This window comes from Schistosoma haematobium, chromosome ZW (genome assembly GCF_000699445.3).
Source record: "Schistosoma haematobium chromosome ZW, whole genome shotgun sequence".
NCBI classification, from domain to species: Eukaryota; Metazoa; Platyhelminthes; class Trematoda; order Strigeidida; family Schistosomatidae; genus Schistosoma; species Schistosoma haematobium.
In genome coordinates, this window is record NC_067195.1 from 64,878,649 (window position 1) to 64,899,732 (window position 21,084).

The following is a 21,084-nucleotide window of genomic DNA, read 5'->3' on the forward strand; positions in this document are numbered from 1 at the left end:
GTTTTGCTGTTACCTCTAGCATGCAGCGTGACAAATGCAAAGTTTTATTTCACGAAGCATGTACGGATCTTACAGTAACTGCTTACAACAGACTTAGTAAAGTGGATCGTGGGTGGGTTTGTAGCACATTCATCGTGAACGCTGAGGTTTTACTGAACAACTTCATCATTCTCATGACAGAAAACGTTGTCAGCAAACCAGAAAAAGGCAGTCCTAAAACGCATAAACAAACAAAGACGCGTAGTGAGGACAAGAAGATGGACATCGACAACACCAGTATCGTCCGAACATGCATCGACACTGGAGAGGACATGCTGAAGCTCAGCACCATCATAACATCGACAGTACTAGACTTCCTCGGCAAACTTTGGTCTCCCAGTACAGGATCCCTGAATGCAACCGTGGTCCCCAAAAACTGTGGGCGGTTTGACCCTTCTCAACAAAGTTGAAAAAGACTGGGTGTCACCGTCTAAGAAGCATAACATCCCAGGAATCGTAGTAAAATCAACTGGTGATTTGGCCGTACAGTCTACCTCTAAGATTGTTCAGCCGGTCAGAAATGAGCACTAAAATTTAAAACACACTTCAACCACCAAACAACAATGTCCTCAACGTGAACGTGCCCGAGAACCTGGGAAAACAATCACTGTTGCAGATGGTTTGTAGTGGCATTGAACAATAACCGCACAATCCACAAAGCTGAACATGAGACTACTCAGAAATAGATATTCAATATTTAACGCGGATAAATACCTAACAATGGAGAAGGCGCGAACAATGAATTGAATGGACTGGGTTGATCGAGTGGCATGGCTCGGCCATGCAGGCGTGGTCTCTGCTGAATGTTACCTTATATCTTCTATTCATATTAAATATATTGTTCCTTCTCTAGCCTAACCTTGTTCTACATCATGTATTGGTAATTGATACGATACGGTGGGTTGGTGTAGTCGATGGTGTGACTTCCACGTAAGATCTTATAGATTAGGCAGTTATATCATGACAAATCTACAAATTTAGGATTAGGCCTATTATAAGAGCAGTACTAATATCATAGTAGACCATAAATCTACATTGGTGAGCCCAACTAAAGAAGCGCAACCTATTATTGTTAAGTCTTAGATCCACCTTAACCTTCTCAATCGATTTTTATTTGTATAAACCCATTATTCTAATAGTCCTCATTAATGCTCACATGTATTATCGTAATGTTATATTGATTAGTTCCCACAACATACTAGCTCATTCGATAGTAAAACTGGTCGTCTATATTAACTTATTAGCTTTGACGGTTCGTTAACAAGCTTTAATAGCATTTACATGCTTCAGCGACATAGACTTGTTTGAACATCAAGCTCTAGCAATTGTGACCTGTAAATAGCGCAAATATACATTGACTAGCAATGCAATCAAGGACTAAATAGTTATCTGGATCTAATTCTCAGTGTTCCTTCACTTAATACCTCATCCTGCTTTAAACTGCACTATCCTGAATTATCTTTTCTTCCGACCACTGCCTGACTAATTTCATATTTTCGAGTTCCATTGCCAAACAACAAGGATGACACTTCTCCAAAAACTTACGACAGCTCGTTCAATGGCGATCACACAATTATCTGGATTCATTCGATTGTTCTGATCAGAGCGAGTGGCAAAAACGTCAACAGCATCAAGCACATCGGAATTAATTGCCATACCACATGTTTTATTCTGGATATTTTTGGATCATTACTACTCCTCACGAATGGCGTTATATATGTCGTCCACTGAATAATCTAATTTTCAAAAATAATCCAGGCGAGTTCAACTATTTTACTGGATGATTCTTTTTTGTACTTAACATGTATATATTTTCCAGTTGCTTTTACCATATATTTCTAAGTGTCCCTAGGCTAAATGCAGTAACTTCTTATGGAATGTTTATAACGCATCATATTCCTGCCTGGAGTTTCACAAGCAGTCTTAACTCTAAAATTATTTATCCGGTCATGTTCATTATTTTCAAATTGTCATATACGTCAACAACCTGCTTGTTAACCTGGCCCGTACATACGTTACACTATATCTTCATGTCTTCTAAATTTAGAAATCATCTGAATCGCCTTTAACATTTATCAATAAACCCATCATAGTCGCTGTTGCTAATCGTATTTGGGTTTATGGATTAGCCTAAAATGCGAACATAGTTTAGATAATAAGATTGAGAATTTAGGTACTATTAACTGCACTAGTAAAATAACTAAATCCTCAGGTAGCTGTTGGTTAAACAAACGTTTAAAATCAAAACTCCGTAGCCTACTAGAATTAACACTAAACGAATCTTTCTGAATTAAAATTTATAATTAAATTAGGCGTCTCGGATTCTTTAACGTTACAAATTTCTGATAATTTCGAATCACCTAAAGCAACAATATCTATTTTTCCACTGACTAATCCTCATTCAACACTATAACTAGTTAAACATAATAGTTTCAGGATATCGTCATAAAGCATTGCCATGACTTGACAATCACGTAATATGATTGATAAAATTAATGAAACCATTAACAAAATCGGTCAGCAAATTGACTTACAATTATCACTAGTGTTATTTTTCTTTTATCTTCATTCACTACAGATGATTACAGTATGTTTCTCTATCAGTTGCTTATTCAGCAAATATCTCAAAACTTTGTCAGTGTAATTGGAGGTTTAGCGACACAATAATGCATGCAAATAATCAGAATAAGCAGTCGAGCAAATCTCCTGCAAACTGAAAACATCAATGTCGAATTTACCCCAACACTGACTAAGGTTCAAGCCATTATCATAGACATGAGTTGGGAGTGTACTCCCCTTGGTTACAACTTATGTTCTCTTTGATAATCACATGAGCATCAATCACTATTAATCATCTTGTAAAAACTTATTTAGCTAAATACATCTTGCAGCACCACATCACTTCGTAATATGACCCATAGGCTTAACTGATTTTAATAACTTATAACCACTATATCTCAATTAAATCGTATTCCGCCTTATAATAAACTGCATACTTGCAACTAACTTGTATGCCCAATCAGCCGGCAAGTACAAATACAAATAAATAGTCTACCGCAGATCAGAACATTGAGTCTAGAGCATGTCTCTTACGAATACACTCATGTTTAACGATTTGTTCCTAGCTATCTGTCCAAAATTCATATAATCATCACTCACGTATTTAAATTTTGTTTTGATGAACATTCATGTGTATTAGTAGTATTACTAAATTCTATCACGGTCAAGTAAAAATGAGGTTGAGAAAATCTCCCCGTAACTAAATAAACCGTATCAAACTAACTGGAACACTAGTTGGAATTCTTCTCCACGGTATACTTTTGTTCCTTCAGTTAGCCTACTAATACATATGCAATTGGAAATCAACTCATATGGACAACATACCGGCATAATTGTAAATTGATTTCATAATTTAAACCAAAACTAATACCAATATTAACATTTCTACAATATTCATTACTTTAATATTTCTAAACACAAAATACTTACTACCTATACGTCAAGTTATTAACCAACGGCTGTTAACACGCATTGTTTTATTATTATTACTGTAATCCCATTTTTTATAGCTCAAATAATCTTCACCCAAATTGTCATTTTAAGTGTGTTAAGCATGAAGGCAGATTTTTTTAAAATTATTACATGTATTTCCCGACCAGATGCTGCCGCCTTCTTTTTGATTTATCTTTCAGCTTACCAATACCCGAAGGATTCTTATTAACCTTCAACGCACGACGATCCCATCCAATTCGGTATCGAACCAACATCACGTTGATTCCGGTGGGAGAGTAGTGTAGTGGCATTGAACAATAACCGCACAATCCACAAAGCTGAACATGAGACTACTCAGAAATAGATATTCAATATTTAACGCGGATAAATACCTAACAATGGAGAAGGCGCGAACAATGAATTGAATGGACTGGGTTGATCGAGTGGCATGGCTCGGCCATGCAGGCGTGGTCTCTGCTGAATGTTACCTTATATCTTCTATTCATATTAAATATATTGTTCCTTCTCTAGCCTAACCTTGTTCTACATCATGTATTGGTAATTGATACGATACGGTGGGTTGGTGTAGTCGATGGTGTGACTTCCACGTAAGATCTTATAGATTAGGCAGTTATATCATGACAAATCTACAAATTTAGGATTAGGCCTATTATAAGAGCAGTACTAATATCATAGTAGACCATTATTCTACAGGTTCTCTCATAATCATGAACCTGAAAGACAGCCCTGATCTTCCTTCAGTCTGCAGGACAAAAATGACGGGATGCTCCGGAAAGATTTAATCAGGAGACTCAAACTCCCAAGAATAGAGCTGTTGACGGTCACACTGCTCATTCGCGGAAAGGACTCTGTGCATCAAAATCACCCAAGACTACTTCGTTTAACGCTTACTAACGCCGCCGACGTAGAGGATGTGTTACTGGTTGGTCATTCACTGAAATCAGATGAAACTGTAAGAACACTGCCTGATATACCGTATTCTGAGCTCAATCTCATCAGGAACACTCCCCCTAAGGACAGAGGATATCAAATCGGGGAAACCTGTATAGGTAGGTTACCTGTCTACTCACATGGGACTCATATAGATAAACAGGGCAGGGAAGCTCATGCGCTTCAAATCGAAACCGTAAACTGCTTATATACGAGCGTCGCAAGTTTACCGAACAATATGGATTAAGTGCGTGAACTTACTAACGCTAATAATACTTATCTGATCGGAATATCTGAAACACGGATATCTTCTCAATTTACGGACGGGGAGCTAGCAATACCCGGGGTGTCTTTGTTTCTTCACGGCAGAAAAACTGGAGTGGGGGACGGAGTATCCTGATACTTTGATTTTGCATAGAGGTTCACCAGCCACAAATTTACTTAAATAAAAATAGAGTCATAGCACTCAAATCAGTACATGATCAATGAATTATTTACATAGGAAGCCTAACGTTTGAAGCACATACCCCGTTTATTATTTCTGAATCCAGACCCCTAATTGGTTTCACAATGAAAAATTCCTTCACAACGGAGGCAAAGCTTACCTTAAATATTGCACTTTTATCTTCACAAATATGAATACCGTAGACAAGAATAGAAAATGTTTAAAGACGCTTGACACGTCAACTGCTAGGATGTGACTCTTTCGTGACTGTAGGTAGCTCTCGTGCTACTGATAGGAGAAACCGAACTAATAGTGAATAGGTCTTTATTTCGATCTTCGCGCAGTCACAGTGGAGCGTGGGATTACCTATTCAGACAAACAAAGCCTCTCAGCATTCAATGTAAGATAGTAGGAAGTATAACGCTTATACAAAATAAGGAAGTGAATGAATACTTGAACTCTATTGTTTTGACATATTCTTAGTAGTTTGAGGTCAACTATTAACCAATCAACCTAATCTGTTACAACTCCACTCTCGACTACACATAAAGATGTAAGCACTTCTCCTTAGAACTTTTATGGTACCGTCGGCTAAAGAATAATCTAATATTTATATACATAGCAATATATGGACTTACATTTCTAACCTCCTGCCCAACCATGATCTGTGGCCCAGTTTACAAACCCAGGAACAACACATATACACTACTTACTGTGATACATCAAAAACCAATGCGTTGTACGTTTTTTACGGTGCGGTATGGCTTATTGTGGAACAGGTTGCCAATAACTATCCATAACTGTGACACTCACTAAGTTCAAAAGACTGATAACTCTGTTACTAGACTCTAAAGAGCTTCATCAACTATTCCTTGGACTCCCACCCACTAGTGAGGCACTTTATTATGGAGCGCTTAGTATTTACACCGATCATGAATATAACGGACTCCGTTGTCATTAATATGAATATAACCAAATGATGAAACATATGGTTTACCCTCTTCCACTAATCATTGATTATTAGTCATGTCCTTATGCACCTACTCGTTACTTTCAGATTTCGAATTGCTCTAATGTTTAAAGTTGTATTATTCTTCCTAAGTGTCAAGTCTTATTTCTTTACAAGTAGCCATATAACTAATTAAAATTATGGATTCTGATCAACTGAGGTATATCATAAGAACCTTATAATGTCATAAACTCTTGTGATTCTCTCAATGTTTTGTTTTTTCACTCTGGAAATTTATATTCCTATACTCTTTCACATTCTTTGACTTGCTATCTGTCCTTACCATCTCTAAACCACATATAATCTGAGCAGTACCCAATAACTTATACCATTAGTTATCTCCATGGTAGTGTGATACAATACAGAAGCTTTAACCATCTCATCTGATTTACTTGTATCATGGAACTAGTAGAGATAGTGTATTCCAACAAGAGGCTTAGATTAAAGCAATATTCATGCACACCACAAACTTAAGAGAGCCTAACATTACAAAAACAGGAAGGGAAATGTTACTGACCGGTAAACATGGTGGTGATAAGTTAACTCTAATCTACACATGTCCGTGTAGCATAACATTTTGTCAAATTACGGCTCCTTATGGTCCAGTGGAATGTCACGAACAAATGGTACTGATGATAATTTGCTATGCAAAATACCTCTTTAAATCGGGTTTGAAACGCTGAATTGGTTCCACTTCCTACCGAGTAATCCTATTAAAAGCAAAACCAGACAATTCGCTAAAATCAAAGCCTACTCATAACCCTATAAAATCTATAAAAATAAAAACGAGCTGAAATGGCTTAGTCAAAATGGGAAGTCAGCCATTTGTGTATCATAATACTGTTTCCATTACCATATTTTAAAACTACACATAATTCTATACTTTCAGCTTCTTCTCAAATTACCTCCATTTATTCACTCCTCTACCCACTCATACCCTATTTACGCTTATTTTCTCCAACGTATTAGAATGCTCTTTCTTGAAAAGTACCTCAGCAGAAGAGAACTAGACTATGTAGTCATACCTTAACTATTCCTTCATAAATAAGAGAACTTTGATAGGTATGAGCATTGTCTGCTCTCCTTCGCGTCCTTTATTTTTCTTGCCTTCCTTTTCAGCCTCCTCGATATATGCCACCGAAAACTTGTATGGAACGGGGGACATCAGCTTGTATCTTCATTAATGCCTCAGGTGTTCCAGAGGGATATAAGGGTACGGTTTACAGAAGCTCTCAAATTTACGTGAATTTACTCCCGACTATCAGTTGCACGTCTCAACGCAACCTCCATACTGACGATACGAATCTTACTAATATTATTTACATTCATTTGTAAAATTGTTATCCCCATAATTTTATGGTCCATGTACTTTTAAAAATATGAAACTCACTGAGTAACCCACCGCAATAAAGACCGTATCTTCTGTAACAATTTGATCTTGCTTGTAAACTGGAATGTCTCATGTAATAGACTGTTATTAGGGGAAAAAGTTATAGTTGTTATTCCTACATAACCTTCAACAGTTTTATTCATCCCCATCTATAGTACGGAAACAGTATTTTCCCTCTCTCTCCAAATGGATAAGGACACCCTGAAAAGTATCCAAAGGCAAGCCACGAAATCAGTTCGGGGACTCAAATCCAAGCCTTATAAAGAGCACCTTCAATCACGAAACCTTTACCCATCAGAGTAAAAGTGTCTTAGATGTGACCTAATGGCTTACAGAATGCTACATACTTTTGGACATTCCCTTAGACACCTACTTAAGCTCAGTCCCAACACGAAACTTAGGGATAACACCCAGAAGCTGGAGACAACACGGCAGAACGAACTGTAGACATACATTCTAATTTTTAAGAGTAGTCAAATGCTGGAATTCGTTGCTGGATGAGCAAGTCCAGCCGACCTTTAAGAGTCATAGAAGAGGAAACTTAATATATTCTTAGGGATTGAAGATGGTATCTTGCCAACCTTTTTTTCCTCTCTTGTATCGATAATATACCTCGGTTTCTGCCTAGAGGTACTTATGATTCACTGCTACTAGATACGGAAGCCCGTTAAGCTAAAGATTCCATCCAAAACCATTTGAAACATTTGAAAAACCTGTAGACAGCTTATCAAACACTCTAGGTGGAAGGTCAACACAAATGAGCTTTCACACGATCGAACGACATAATTATTCTTTTTTCTCGTCTTTTACGAAATATCGAGTTCCATTTTAAATTAAATGGACTTTTCCTATTGACGGAGTGTACAAAAGGTTTAAGATCGGGAGACAGAGCTACTTTTGATGTAGCATGAATTTGTAGCGTGGTGTCGAGTTGAGATTAACTATGAACACCGCTACAGAGAAACACGTGCCAAGTAAATCAGAAGGCGAAGGTTGAACGTAACCAAATAAATCCATAAAATCCCCGAGAAGCCAAATATCAGAAGGCAATTAATGGACCAAGTCGAGTTATATTTGCTGGCGATCTCGTGGTATCGAAAGGATACCGAGATCGTGCCAGGATACAAGCTTGGTTACAGAACGTAACCGAATTCGCGCGAAGCCACAATCAAAGTATAAGAATAAGAATGGAAGCACAATATAGCTGTCATTAGCACAGTCAAACAAAAGCACATTAAAACAAACACTGGTACAGTTGGTTATAATAATGATTCTTTTTATTAAACCAGTCGTGTTCTCGTGATAAATGTGTCACTACAAATTTATTGATTCGTACGAATATTACGGACAATTTTTGCTTTGATTTATCATAACCAGATGACAGAACAGTCAACGTGTTAGGATTATATTCGAGAATGTTTACGTTAAGTTTATCCTTCATGTTTACTTATACACTCACTCAATTCATTTTAGTAATCTTACACAGATTGATGCTTGACCAACACCACAAGTAGTCGTTCTTGATTGTTTTCTACAATCAACAGACATAATACTGTCAGTATCATGTAGTGGTTTTCTAATTTATGCCGTTACAAGGAGCATGAATGGGCAGTAATAATGACTGTATCTTGATTAGACTCAATAATGGTGATATACTACCTACGAAATGAGTCTACTCGTCATGCCTATTTTGTGGCCGATAGAGTAGCACATGTATTAGATGCTCCTCATAAGAGTCATTGACGATTCGTACCATCAAAAATTAACCCAACTGATTTGGTATCTAGAAGTATGACTTGTGTAAATATGCTTGTTGAGGGCTGTGCATATCGAAATAGTCAGCTGCCTGTCTACTGATGGCTTCTTATTAACCCTTCTTGGATTTATAAATGAAAGGGTGTAACTGTCAGCCTAACGGCATGGCTAGGTGATAGAGACGAACAAAACATTTGGCATATGTGTCTTGAAAGAGATGGTACAATGAGTACTTAACCACCCTTCATAGGCGATATAAATAGAGGAGTCCTATGGGGAACTTCCAAGGGGGGATGTCGTATTTATAGCTGGTAAGTTTGCCGCAGGCGGTTGGCCTTTTGAAGTAGAGCAAACTGCTCACATCAGTGAGGACGGGCTTGTTAAACTGTAGGTGTGTTTTTGAGTCACTGTATTACCCGGGTGACGTCAATAATAGTCTTTGCTCGCCTAAGTCTATTGGCTAGCCAAAAAGATCCAGGAAACTGCAGTGGTTATTTATTTGATTAATCAATTGTTCTCTATGGTGGTCTGGCTTTAAGTGACTCATGAAGTTAACTATTACATTACTATAATCTTTACAAACTCCCCTTATGATAATAATCAGTTATTATTTAACTGCTGCTTCAGCGTTATTTGGTTTGCTAATTTGCGTTCATTTGCGTGATATGATCGGGCTAACTGTGTAGTGCTGTAGAATCATGGTCTACTTCGTCATTAGTACTATTATAATAGTAGACCTAATCCTAAAATTGTACATATGTCATGATGTGACTACCTAATCTATAAAATCTTACGTGAGGGTCACATCATTGTCTACACTGACTCGTCTTATCTCAATAATCACCAATATATGATGGAGAGCACATTTGGGCTAGCAATAGAACAGTAAATTTAATATGAATGAAAATACAATAAAATAAACGTGAAGAGTTTCAAAGGTTACATTTTGCTTTTCAGTAAATGAGATGACGGACCTTGTTTGTATAAATCATTATTAGACACATTGATAATCAATAGGTGACACAATCCACTTTCGGAAAATCACCAGAGAGACTTCTGAACCGGGTTGTAGTTTCACTGAAACGGAGGTTCACAGGCAGTCTGTTCTACATGGTTGAGTAGCGAATAACGAAAAAATTCTGGCGTAAGTTTGTGTAGGTTCTAGGAATCGCTAGAATATTCCCCTTATTGCGTAGATTGTGGGATGACATTAGAGAGTATGAAGGGGTGGATACCGAAGAGTAGAAAACACCGTTAATAAGCCGGTAGATAAAGACAAGGTTTGATTTGATACGTCTGATTCAGAGAGGTTCCAATTTGAGTTGTTGACATCTTTGATGATAATCTTTGTTGTCAGAATACTCCAAAGCAGCTTTAGGGAACATTCTTTGAACACCTCCAACTTTAATCAGTTCATTATGTCTGCAATTATTGTAAACTGAAATACCATATTCAAGAATGGGTAAGATACATTTTCTGCGTAATAATAATCTCGATTCGATATTATCGAAGTTTATAATTATTAATCCGATAAGCTTTCTAGCTTTGGATAATTGAGATGCAATATGCTCGGTAAAGTTCAAGCTGTTGCTATATTTTAAACTCAAGTCACGAACAGTGTTAAGGGGTTTCAGTGTATGTTTGTGTATAGCCAGATTTAGGTTAAGGCAGCGGCCAATGTGAATAAATCCACTTTTTTCAACATTAACTAGCAAATTTCACGAAACAGTCCATTTGTATAACTTGTTTATTTCTTTTTGGATTTACTCTGAAATATAGCTTTCTTTGGTGGTAGAAGAGAATGAATAAACTACTTTTAGGATATTGGCAAAAAGGAAAGGTTTACCATACTGAAAGAGAGAATACACGTTATTGATAAAAAGGAGAAAGAGTAATGGACCAATCACGGTTACTTGTATAACCCCACTGGTTGCATTCACAGGTTTAGAGTAGCAAGATCCAAAGCGAACGATTTGGCTACGTTCTTCCAAAAATGTTTTGAGCCAGAATAAAAGAGGATTCTGCATGCTAAATGAAGAGAGTTTCAGAAGAAGAAGTTTGTGTGAGACACCGCCGAAAGCCTTACTAAAATCGAAGTAAAGGATTATCCCTGAATGACCAACATCTCTTCTCTGGGTAATTTGACCAAAAAATTCCAGGTGCGATGTGAAGCATGGGCGTTTAGCCATAAACCCATGTTGGGATGGGCTAATCAGACTAGCCGAAAGTAAAAACTATATTAGCTGCTTTTGGATGATTTTTTTCCGTGGTTTTTGAGAGCACGGATGTTAAATTAATTGGCCTGTTGTTAATAATATCACAACGTGATCCTTCTTCGAATCTAGGGGTGATAAGAGGTGTTTTCCATACAGATGGACAGATTCCATATTCCATGGGTAGGTTGAAAATTTTCAAACAAAACAGTGTGAATTATCTACTGTCTTATTTCACAAATGATGAAGGGATCCCGTCAGGTCCACCATCATAAGACTTTTAGAGGGCAGCTATTACCTGTTTGATGTTGGAGGGTATAAAATCAGTTTTCGATAGGTATCTGGATATCAGCATTGGAAATGTATTGATAGAGCTTTCAGTTCCAGTTTTGTAACATTGCGGGAAGTGTTTTCTGAATTGTTCGCAAATAATATCAGGGTCGTCAACAATGATTCTGTTACCTATGAAGAATTTGGTCGTGCCAGGAGAATTTGACTTTACACGGGATATAAAAAGCCGAAGCATTGAAAATTCTGGGATTTTACTACCTGGTGCTTTATTTTCTATATTCATAAAATACTTGCGTTTAGATGAAACATTTCTGTTGATGAAGTTGAGCATACTCTGAAGCGCATACACGTCATTATGCTCGTAGTAGCGGCGTTTTAATCTCCCTGGCTTTTTTTGAAAGTTTTAAAAGTATTCTGACCCTTATTAGCATTATAAGCTACATGGCCAATAACTGGAGCAGTGCAATCAAGGCAATATATCAGGTTGTAGTATAGATTGACAAACGCAATGTCAACATTGTTCGTGGTAAAATAAGTTTCTCATGGTAAACAATGAATAAGAGTTTTTTGATCAAAATATTTGCTCTGATACATCATTGAAGCTTAAGAGTTCAGTTGTATGACGTTTAAAGAATGAGTGATACTCAATACAATTCTATGATCACTCATAATAGACTCATGACTGGTATGCACTGAGATAGAGTCTATGCTGATTGTAAGCAATAAATCAAGCATACTAGTCCCCCTAGTCTGTTTTCGGACCTGTTGAGCCCATCCACAAATTTCTAGTGTTTCAACTAGCTTGTTATATCGACTTGGTACCGAAGTCGAACCCATGTAATTTTTGGCAGATTAAAATCACCTCCGATGATTTTAAAAGTATGCGGTTGGTGCGAAGCAATGGAAAAGATGTTTGTTAGTAATCTATCAAACTTAGTATCCGCATGAGGTGGTCTGTATATGCATCCCACCAGTAGATTATTTTGAGATCCACAGTTTACAGTAACCCAAGTGGAGCCGTCTATAGCATCAAGAGATTTATTCTCAAATTTGCACTCCTGAACGTCTGAACAGACATAGATAATTGTACCGTCTCCTAATCCATAACATCTATCGGTTCCAAAGAAAATGTAGTTATCTACATTCAAGGAATGATCGGATATAGATGAATTACACCACGTTTCCGTAATAAGTACAATGGTTGAATTTACAAGGAATAAAAGGGTTTTAAGATGAGTAATTTTATTGGGCAGAGAGCGAGCATTGAACGAAAGAATAAGAAACTTAGGTTTATCGTGGTGAAGCAGTTTCGAGTATAAATCGCAAATGGTAGTTCCGTGAATACTCGTAGGATTGGCTAAGGTAAGAGTTGTGCTGCGAGGGGAAATAGATTCAACAACTTTGTCATCATTTGAAATATGTTTACCGTTGTTGGCAGAAAAGCCGGTGGCATCACAAAAAGTCTTTTCACTGCTATTGCACATAACATCTGATATGGGCATAGTGTACATATTGGAAGCCGGACCGAGAAGGCTATGAGGTCTATGTGTGCGACCAAGCGACCATTTACAATTCAGATTGCTATCTATACATGACGTATGGGTGACATGTTCCAGAAGTTCATTTTCAAGGTTTGTGGTTAGTTTCGGCTTCTTCATAATTTGGAGAGGATGGGATGCTGTTAAACATACTTGCGATGGTTTGCGAGGTTCGACTATATCAACGTTAAGTTTGTGGTCAGTTATATGAATGTTATGATTAGTTTTCCTGTTATCCGTTGCACAGTTACTGTAACTGAGTGTTGCACTAACAGGGGTTTGGACTGTGCTATCTCATTCGTCATCAGCACAACTACTTCAGGTTGATTCTAAGTCAACATTCTTAAGAGGATTGACACCACCTACATTGGGATTACTGTCTTCTGGGTTTTGAGCTTTAGGAGATTCAGGAGAGGTTTTCAGTGGCGGCATACTTGTAAAGCTAAATGTCCTCTTAGAATCGGACTTAATTTTACGACCGTTAGGATTATGATGCGTTTGGGGGGTTTGAAGTTGTTGGTTTGTAGCTATCTCTTCCTGCTTTTCGCTGGCATGGTGTTCTATCTGGAAGAGTCTTAATATCCTCGAAAATCCGTTTTTGTCTCAATGAAGTGGAGAAAGTTAAAAACTCACAGGCGTCTACAGATGGGTTGAATTTGAACAAGATCGGTGAGTGCATACTATAGTGTCTTCTTTTTAATCTTGTGCATACACATGTTAAGTGTGTCATATTGCTGGCTCTCAGCAGACAATATTTGATATTTTTAAGGGCATGTGTGTCCGGTATATTAATCGAAATTACTTCTGATACAACACGATCTAGGAAATTATGTACGTCATTCATTTGGTCTGGAGTCTCTGTGAGGTTGGGGTTGGTGAGATACTTAAGCGGATTTAGAATGTTCATGTCAACTTGCAACTTTTTTATATCATCCATATGGTTGCAGTTTACCAACAGAGTCTTCATCATGTCTGCAATGAAAACAACTGGTAAAAGCTTGTCTGCTTCCTGGTTAACAGTGTAGCTCACTTCGTTGAAACTGTCGGAAATCGTGTCAGTAGTAGCGTTAGATTGTGCCGTTTTCTTACGTTTGGCTGGACGCCTAGAAGCAGGGGTCTTCATTTTCTTTTGTGACATGATAAGAAAGTGACGTATGGCAGATGGATTGAACAAAATGTTGGGAATGGAAATGGGTGAAAAATCAATTCCGAGGGCTCAAGTTAGTCTATAAATCAAAACCCATGTTTTAACCAAGAGTGAATGTATCGTGAGGATTAGTGAAGGTATCAAAAACAAGAAATGAGAATGGTTTGAAGATAGTAGTGGGGATGTAGTATGTATGTCAGTATCTGTGTGGAAGCAAAATAGAACATGACTTCAATTCACTCATGTCTGTAGGGCAGAACATTTTGTTTAATTAAGGCTCCTTATGGTCTAGTGGGGTGTCACGAACTTATGGGATTGATGCTAATTTATCATGCAAAATGCCTTATTAAATCGTGTTTAGAACGTTGAATTGATTTGACTTAATACCCAGTAATCCTATTACAAGCAAACTAGACAATTCGCTAAAATATGAAACCTACTCAAGACCCTATAAAATCTAAAAAACTAATCTATAAATAAAAAGGCTTCAATGGCTTCGAAAAAAGGGAGATAGCCAACTGTGTATCACAATACTGTTTTTAGCACTATGTTTCATAACTACACATAATCCCATACTCTCAGCTCTTTTCTGAATCATCTCCGTTTGTCAGCTGTTTATTCACTCATACATTGCTCACACTTGTCTTCTTTAACCTATTAGAATGCTCTTGCTTAGTAAATACTCTAATAAAAGAAAATTAGACTGAGTAGCCATACCTTAAATTTTTTGCATGAACATTGGCTGCTCTGCCTCTCGCTCTTTCTTTTACTAGTTCACTTTTTCAGCCCCTTTGAGATATGGAACGGGTGACTTCATCCTGCACCATCCTCAAAGCCTCAGCTATTCCAAAGCGATATAATGTTGCAATTTCTAGAAGCTCTCAACTTCAATGGATCTATTCTTGGCCATCAGTTGCACGTCGCAACGCCACTTTCATGAAGCGCACCAACTGTTATACTGACTACAGCCATTTACACTTCATATCTTATAAATTATCAACCCTGCTGAGTAATTTACTACAGTGGATATGTAGAATTCTGGTCTACTATGATATTAGTACTGCTCTAATAATGGACCTGATCCTAAAATTGTGGATTTGTCATGATATAACTGCCTAATCGATTAGATCTTGCATGGAAGTCACATCATTGTCTACACCAACTCGTTGCATCGTAACAATCACCAATGCATGATGTAGAACAAGGTTAGGCTAGAGAAGGAACAATATATTTAATATGAATAGAAGATATAAGGTAACATTCAGAGGGGCCACGCCTGCATGGCCGAACCATGCCATCCGATCAACTCGAATCAATTCGATTTATTGTTCCCGCCTTCCTAATCGTTGTGTTTTTCTGTGTTAAACGTTGAATATCTATTTTCCGTGTAGCCACGTGTTCAGCTTTGAGGACTGTGTGGTCAGAGCTCAATGCAAAGGCATATATACATATTCGCTCATAAAAAATCAGTCAGGGTTGATAAACAATTAATTAACAGGGTCAGAACGTGACTATAGAGGAATGAATTGGCCTGTACAGAAGCTAGAATAAGATATATGTGCTTAACATGGCGGCCGACACTACAAACTCTTATTGGGTTATAGTCACTGAACCTCTCGTAGTTCATTCTAATGTTATTCTAGACGCACATAATTCGTCTGTGTTCCAGACCTTTGTTTTGTGCTGTTGATGGATCATAGGAACTTTATACTCAATAAGCAACAGAGTTCACCCATTCATGAGCCTCATTATACTCTTTATATGAGAAGAGTCAACAGGCGGTTAATAACCAACAATACTACCCATCATGGGCCTATGTTTTCAGTAATATAGCTCGTCTTGATCTTCGCAACTACGGCATTTATCATCGATTCTTTGCTACAATACAGTCCATCATACCCTTACTTTGTCCTCATGATTGTCATGTTGGTTGACAACTAGCCTGTAATTCCCGTAACACTTAGTCGATCAATTGAACTAGAATCAATCAAATAGCAATCTGAGTCATTATTCATTTATGCACCTGTCACCCTATCTTGCATGTATACTGTGAACTTGTAGAATTATGGTCTACTATGATATTAGTACTGCTCTAATAATGGACCTAATCCTAAATTTGTAGATTTGTCATGATATAACTGCCTAATCTATAAGATCTTACGTGGAAGTCACACCATCGACTACACCAACCCACCGTATCGTATCAATTACCAATACATGATGTAGAACAAGGTTAGGCTAGAGAAGGAACAATATATTTAATATGAATAGAAGATATAAGGTAACATTCAGCAGAGACCACGCCTGCATGGCCGAGCCATGCCACTCGATCAACCCAGTCCATTCAATTCATTGTTCGCGCCTTCTCCATTGTTAGGTATTTATCCGCGTTAAATATTGAATATCTATTTCTGAGTAGTCTCATGTTCAGCTTTGTGGATTGTGCGGTTATTGTTCAATGCCACTACACTACTCTCCCACCGGAATCAACGTGATGTTGGTTCGATACCGAATTGGATGGGATCGTCGTGCGTTGAAGGTTAATAAGAATCCTTCGGGTATTGGTAAGCTGAAAGATAAATCAAAAAGAAGGCGGCAGCATCTGGTCGGGAAATACATGTAATAATTTTAAAAAAATCTGCCTTCATGCTTAACACACTTAAAATGACAATTTGGGTGAAGATTATTTGAGCTATAAAAAATGGGATTACAGTAATAATAATAAAACAATGCGTGTTAATAGCCGTTGGTTAATAACTTGACGTATAGGTAGTAAGTATTTTGTGTTTAGAAATATTAAAGTAATGAATATTGTAGAAATGTTAATATTGGTATTAGTTTTGGTTTAAATTATGAAATCAATTTACAATTATGCCGGTATGTTGTCCATATGAGTTGATTTCCAATTGCATATGTATTAGTAGGCTAACTGAAGGAACAAAAGTATACCGTGGAGAAGAATTCCAACTAGTGTTCCAGTTAGTTTGATACGGTTTATTTAGTTACGGGGAGATTTTCTCAACCTCATTTTTACTTGACCGTGATAGAATTTAGTAATACTACTAATACACATGAATGTTCATCAAAACAAAATTTAAATACGTGAGTGATGATTATATGAATTTTGGACAGATAGCTAGGAACAAATCGTTAAACATGAGTGTATTCGTAAGAGACATGCTCTAGACTCAATGTTCTGATCTGCGGTAGACTATTTATTTGTATTTGTACTTGCCGGCTGATTGGGCATACAAGTTAGTTGCAAGTATGCAGTTTATTATAAGGCGGAATACGATTTAATTGAGATATAGTGGTTATAAGTTATTAAAATCAGTTAAGCCTATGGGTCATATTACGAAGTGATGTGGTGCTGCAAGATGTATTTAGCTAAATAAGTTTTTACAAGATGATTAATAGTGATTGATGCTCATGTGATTATCAAAGAGAACATAAGTTGTAACCAAGGGAGTACACTCCCAACTCATGTCTATGATAATGGCTTGAACCTTAGTCAGTGTTGGGGTAAATTCGACATTGATGTTTTCAGTTTGCAGGAGATTTGCTCGACTGCTTATTCTGATTATTTGCATGCATTATTGTGTCGCTAAACCTCCAATTACACTGACAAAGTTTTGAGATATTTGCTGAATAAGCAACTGATAGAGAAACATACTGTAATCATCTGTAGTGAATGAAGATAAAAGAAAAATAACACTAGTGATAATTGTAAGTCAATTTGCTGACCGATTTTGTTAATGGTTTCATTAATTTTATCAATCATATTACGTGATTGTCAAGTCATGGCAATGCTTTATGACGATATCCTGAAACTATTATGTTTAACTAGTTATAGTGTTGAATGAGGATTAGTCAGTGGAAAAATAGATATTGTTGCTTTAGGTGATTCGAAATTATCAGAAATTTGTAACGTTAAAGAATCCGAGACGCCTAATTTAATTATAAATTTTAATTCAGAAAGATTCGTTTAGTGTTAATTCTAGTAGGCTACGGAGTTTTGATTTTAAACGTTTGTTTAACCAACAGCTACCTGAGGATTTAGTTATTTTACTAGTGCAGTTAATAGTACCTAAATTCTCAATCTTATTATCTAAACTATGTTCGCATTTTAGGCTAATCCATAAACCCAAATACGATTAGCAACAGCGACTATGATGGGTTTATTGATAAATGTTAAAGGCGATTCAGATGATTTCTAAATTTAGAAGACATGAAGATATAGTGTAACGTATGTACGGGCCAGGTTAACAAGCAGGTTGTTGACGTATATGACAATTTGAAAATAATGAACATGACCGGATAAATAATTTTAGAGTTAAGACTGCTTGTGAAACTCCAGGCAGGAATATGATGCGTTATAAACATTCCATAAGAAGTTACTGCATTTAGCCTAGGGACACTTAGAAATATATGGTAAAAGCAACTGGAAAATATATACATGTTAAGTACAAAAAAGAATCATCCAGTAAAATAGTTGAACTCGCCTGGATTATTTTTGAAAATTAGATTATTCAGTGGACGACATATATAACGCCATTCGTGAGGAGTAGTAATGATCCAAAAATATCCAGAATAAAACATGTGGTATGGCAATTAATTCCGATGTGCTTGATGCTGTTGACGTTTTTGCCACTCGCTCTGATCAGAACAATCGAATGAATCCAGATAATTGTGTGTGCCATCTAAAATGAACTTATGATTGCAGAAAACTTATAGCTGGAACTCACCGTATTTTTTATTTTGGAGAAGTGTCATCCTTGTTGTTTGGCAATGGAACTCGAAAGTATGAAATTAGGCAGGCAGTGGTCGGAAGAAAAGATATTACAGGACAGTGCTTAGTTTGAAACAGGTTGAGGTATTAAGTGAAGGAACACTGAGAATTAGATCCAGATAACTATTTAGTCCTTGATTGCATTGCTAGTCAATGTATATTTACTCTATTTACAGGTTATATTTGCAAGAGCTTGATGTTTAAACAAGTCTATGTCGCTGAAGCATGTAAATGCTATTAAAGCTTGTTAACGAACCATCACAGCTAATTAGTTGATATAGATGATCAACTTTTATTATCGATTGAGCTAGTAAGTTATGTGAACTAATAGATATAACATTACGATAATATATGTGACCATTAATCAAAGGACTATTAGAATACTAGGTTTACAGAAATAAAAACCGATTGAGGAGGTTAGGGTGGAAATAAGGATTAACAATAATAGGTTGCGTTTCTTTAGTTGGGCTCACCAATGTAGATTTATGGTCTACTATGATATTAGTACTGCTCTAATAATGGACCTAATCCTAAATTTGTAGATTTGTCATGATATAACTGCCTAATCTATAAGATCTTACGTGGAAGTCACACCATCGACTACACCAACCCACCGTATCGTATCAATTACCAATACATGATGTAGAACAAGGTTAGGCTAGAGAAGGAACAATATATTTAATATGAATAGAAGATATAAGGTAACATTCAGCAGAGACCACGCCTGCATGGCCGAGCCATGCCACTCGATCAACCCAGTCCATTCAATTCATTGTTCGCGCCTTCTCCATTGTTAGGTATTTATCCGCGTTAAATATTGAATATCTATTTCTGAGTAGTCTCGTGTTCAGCTTTGTGGATTGTGCGGTTATTGTTCAATGCCACTACAAACTCAAACCAAGGCCTGGTTTCTTTAGTTCGGACTTACTTAACAAGTAATAAACAAGACTGGCACCTGTGATTTGACACTTAGCATCCAGGTCATAATATTCTCCTGCCCGATGAAGTTTATTGGTGGCCTTGATGATGGACGGAATAATAACACATTTCAGCAGTTCTAAAATATCCGAAAACCTTGATTTAGTACCTTCATCGGCGAGACTCTAATTAAGGGACGAGCCAATCAGAAGCGTTTGAGCAATTTCAATTATTAACCAATCAGAAGACAGTTAGTATAAAGTAAAAATATATTACAAGAAAGTAGTGAATTACAGTGGATATTCTTCTTTTACATGATTTAAAAACTTGTTAAGGTTTGATAAATGTTCAGAGGTTCTGAATTCATAATGCATACGGTATAAAAACTCGTCCATATGGTTAGGCATTAAGGTTGTAGCCTCTCAATAAACACCTCTGCTCTAAAATCCGCCGTAAACCGATCGTATATTAGCATCACGCCTCGAACTTGGCTCCGTGACCTTGAGATTGCTCAGACGTTCCTTTTGGGCTCGTCCCTAAATTGGAATCCCGCCACCCTAACCCTAAACCCTAATCCTATGGACGAGTTTCTATACCGTATGCATTATGAATTCAGAACCTCTGAACATTTATCAAACCTTAACAAGTTTTTAAATCATGTAAAAGAAGAATATCCACTGTAATTCATTACTTTCTTATGATATATTTTCACTTTATACTGTCTTCTGATTGACTAACAATTGTCAAGGTCATTCAAGATTCGTTCAAAGGTCGTCCCTAAATTAGAGTTTCGCCCCTTCATCATCCGTAGTCTCACTTAGCTTTATCCGTTCTCTTAGGTGTTTAGGTGACTCTTTGACTACGACTTGTAAGACAGACACTGAAGTCGTTCATTACCATGTATTCAACGACGTTGGGATACTCACTCATACAAGCAAACTGTTTGGAAACACACTGATGACCTCTAAGTCACTTTCAGCATGTCGACTATAGCTTTTACACCCTAAAATGACCTACGAACCACTATTGAACACCTATCAAACCTTTACTTGACCATATCTTATGTTTTTGCATAACCACAGTTTCGAATGACGATCTACTCCATTC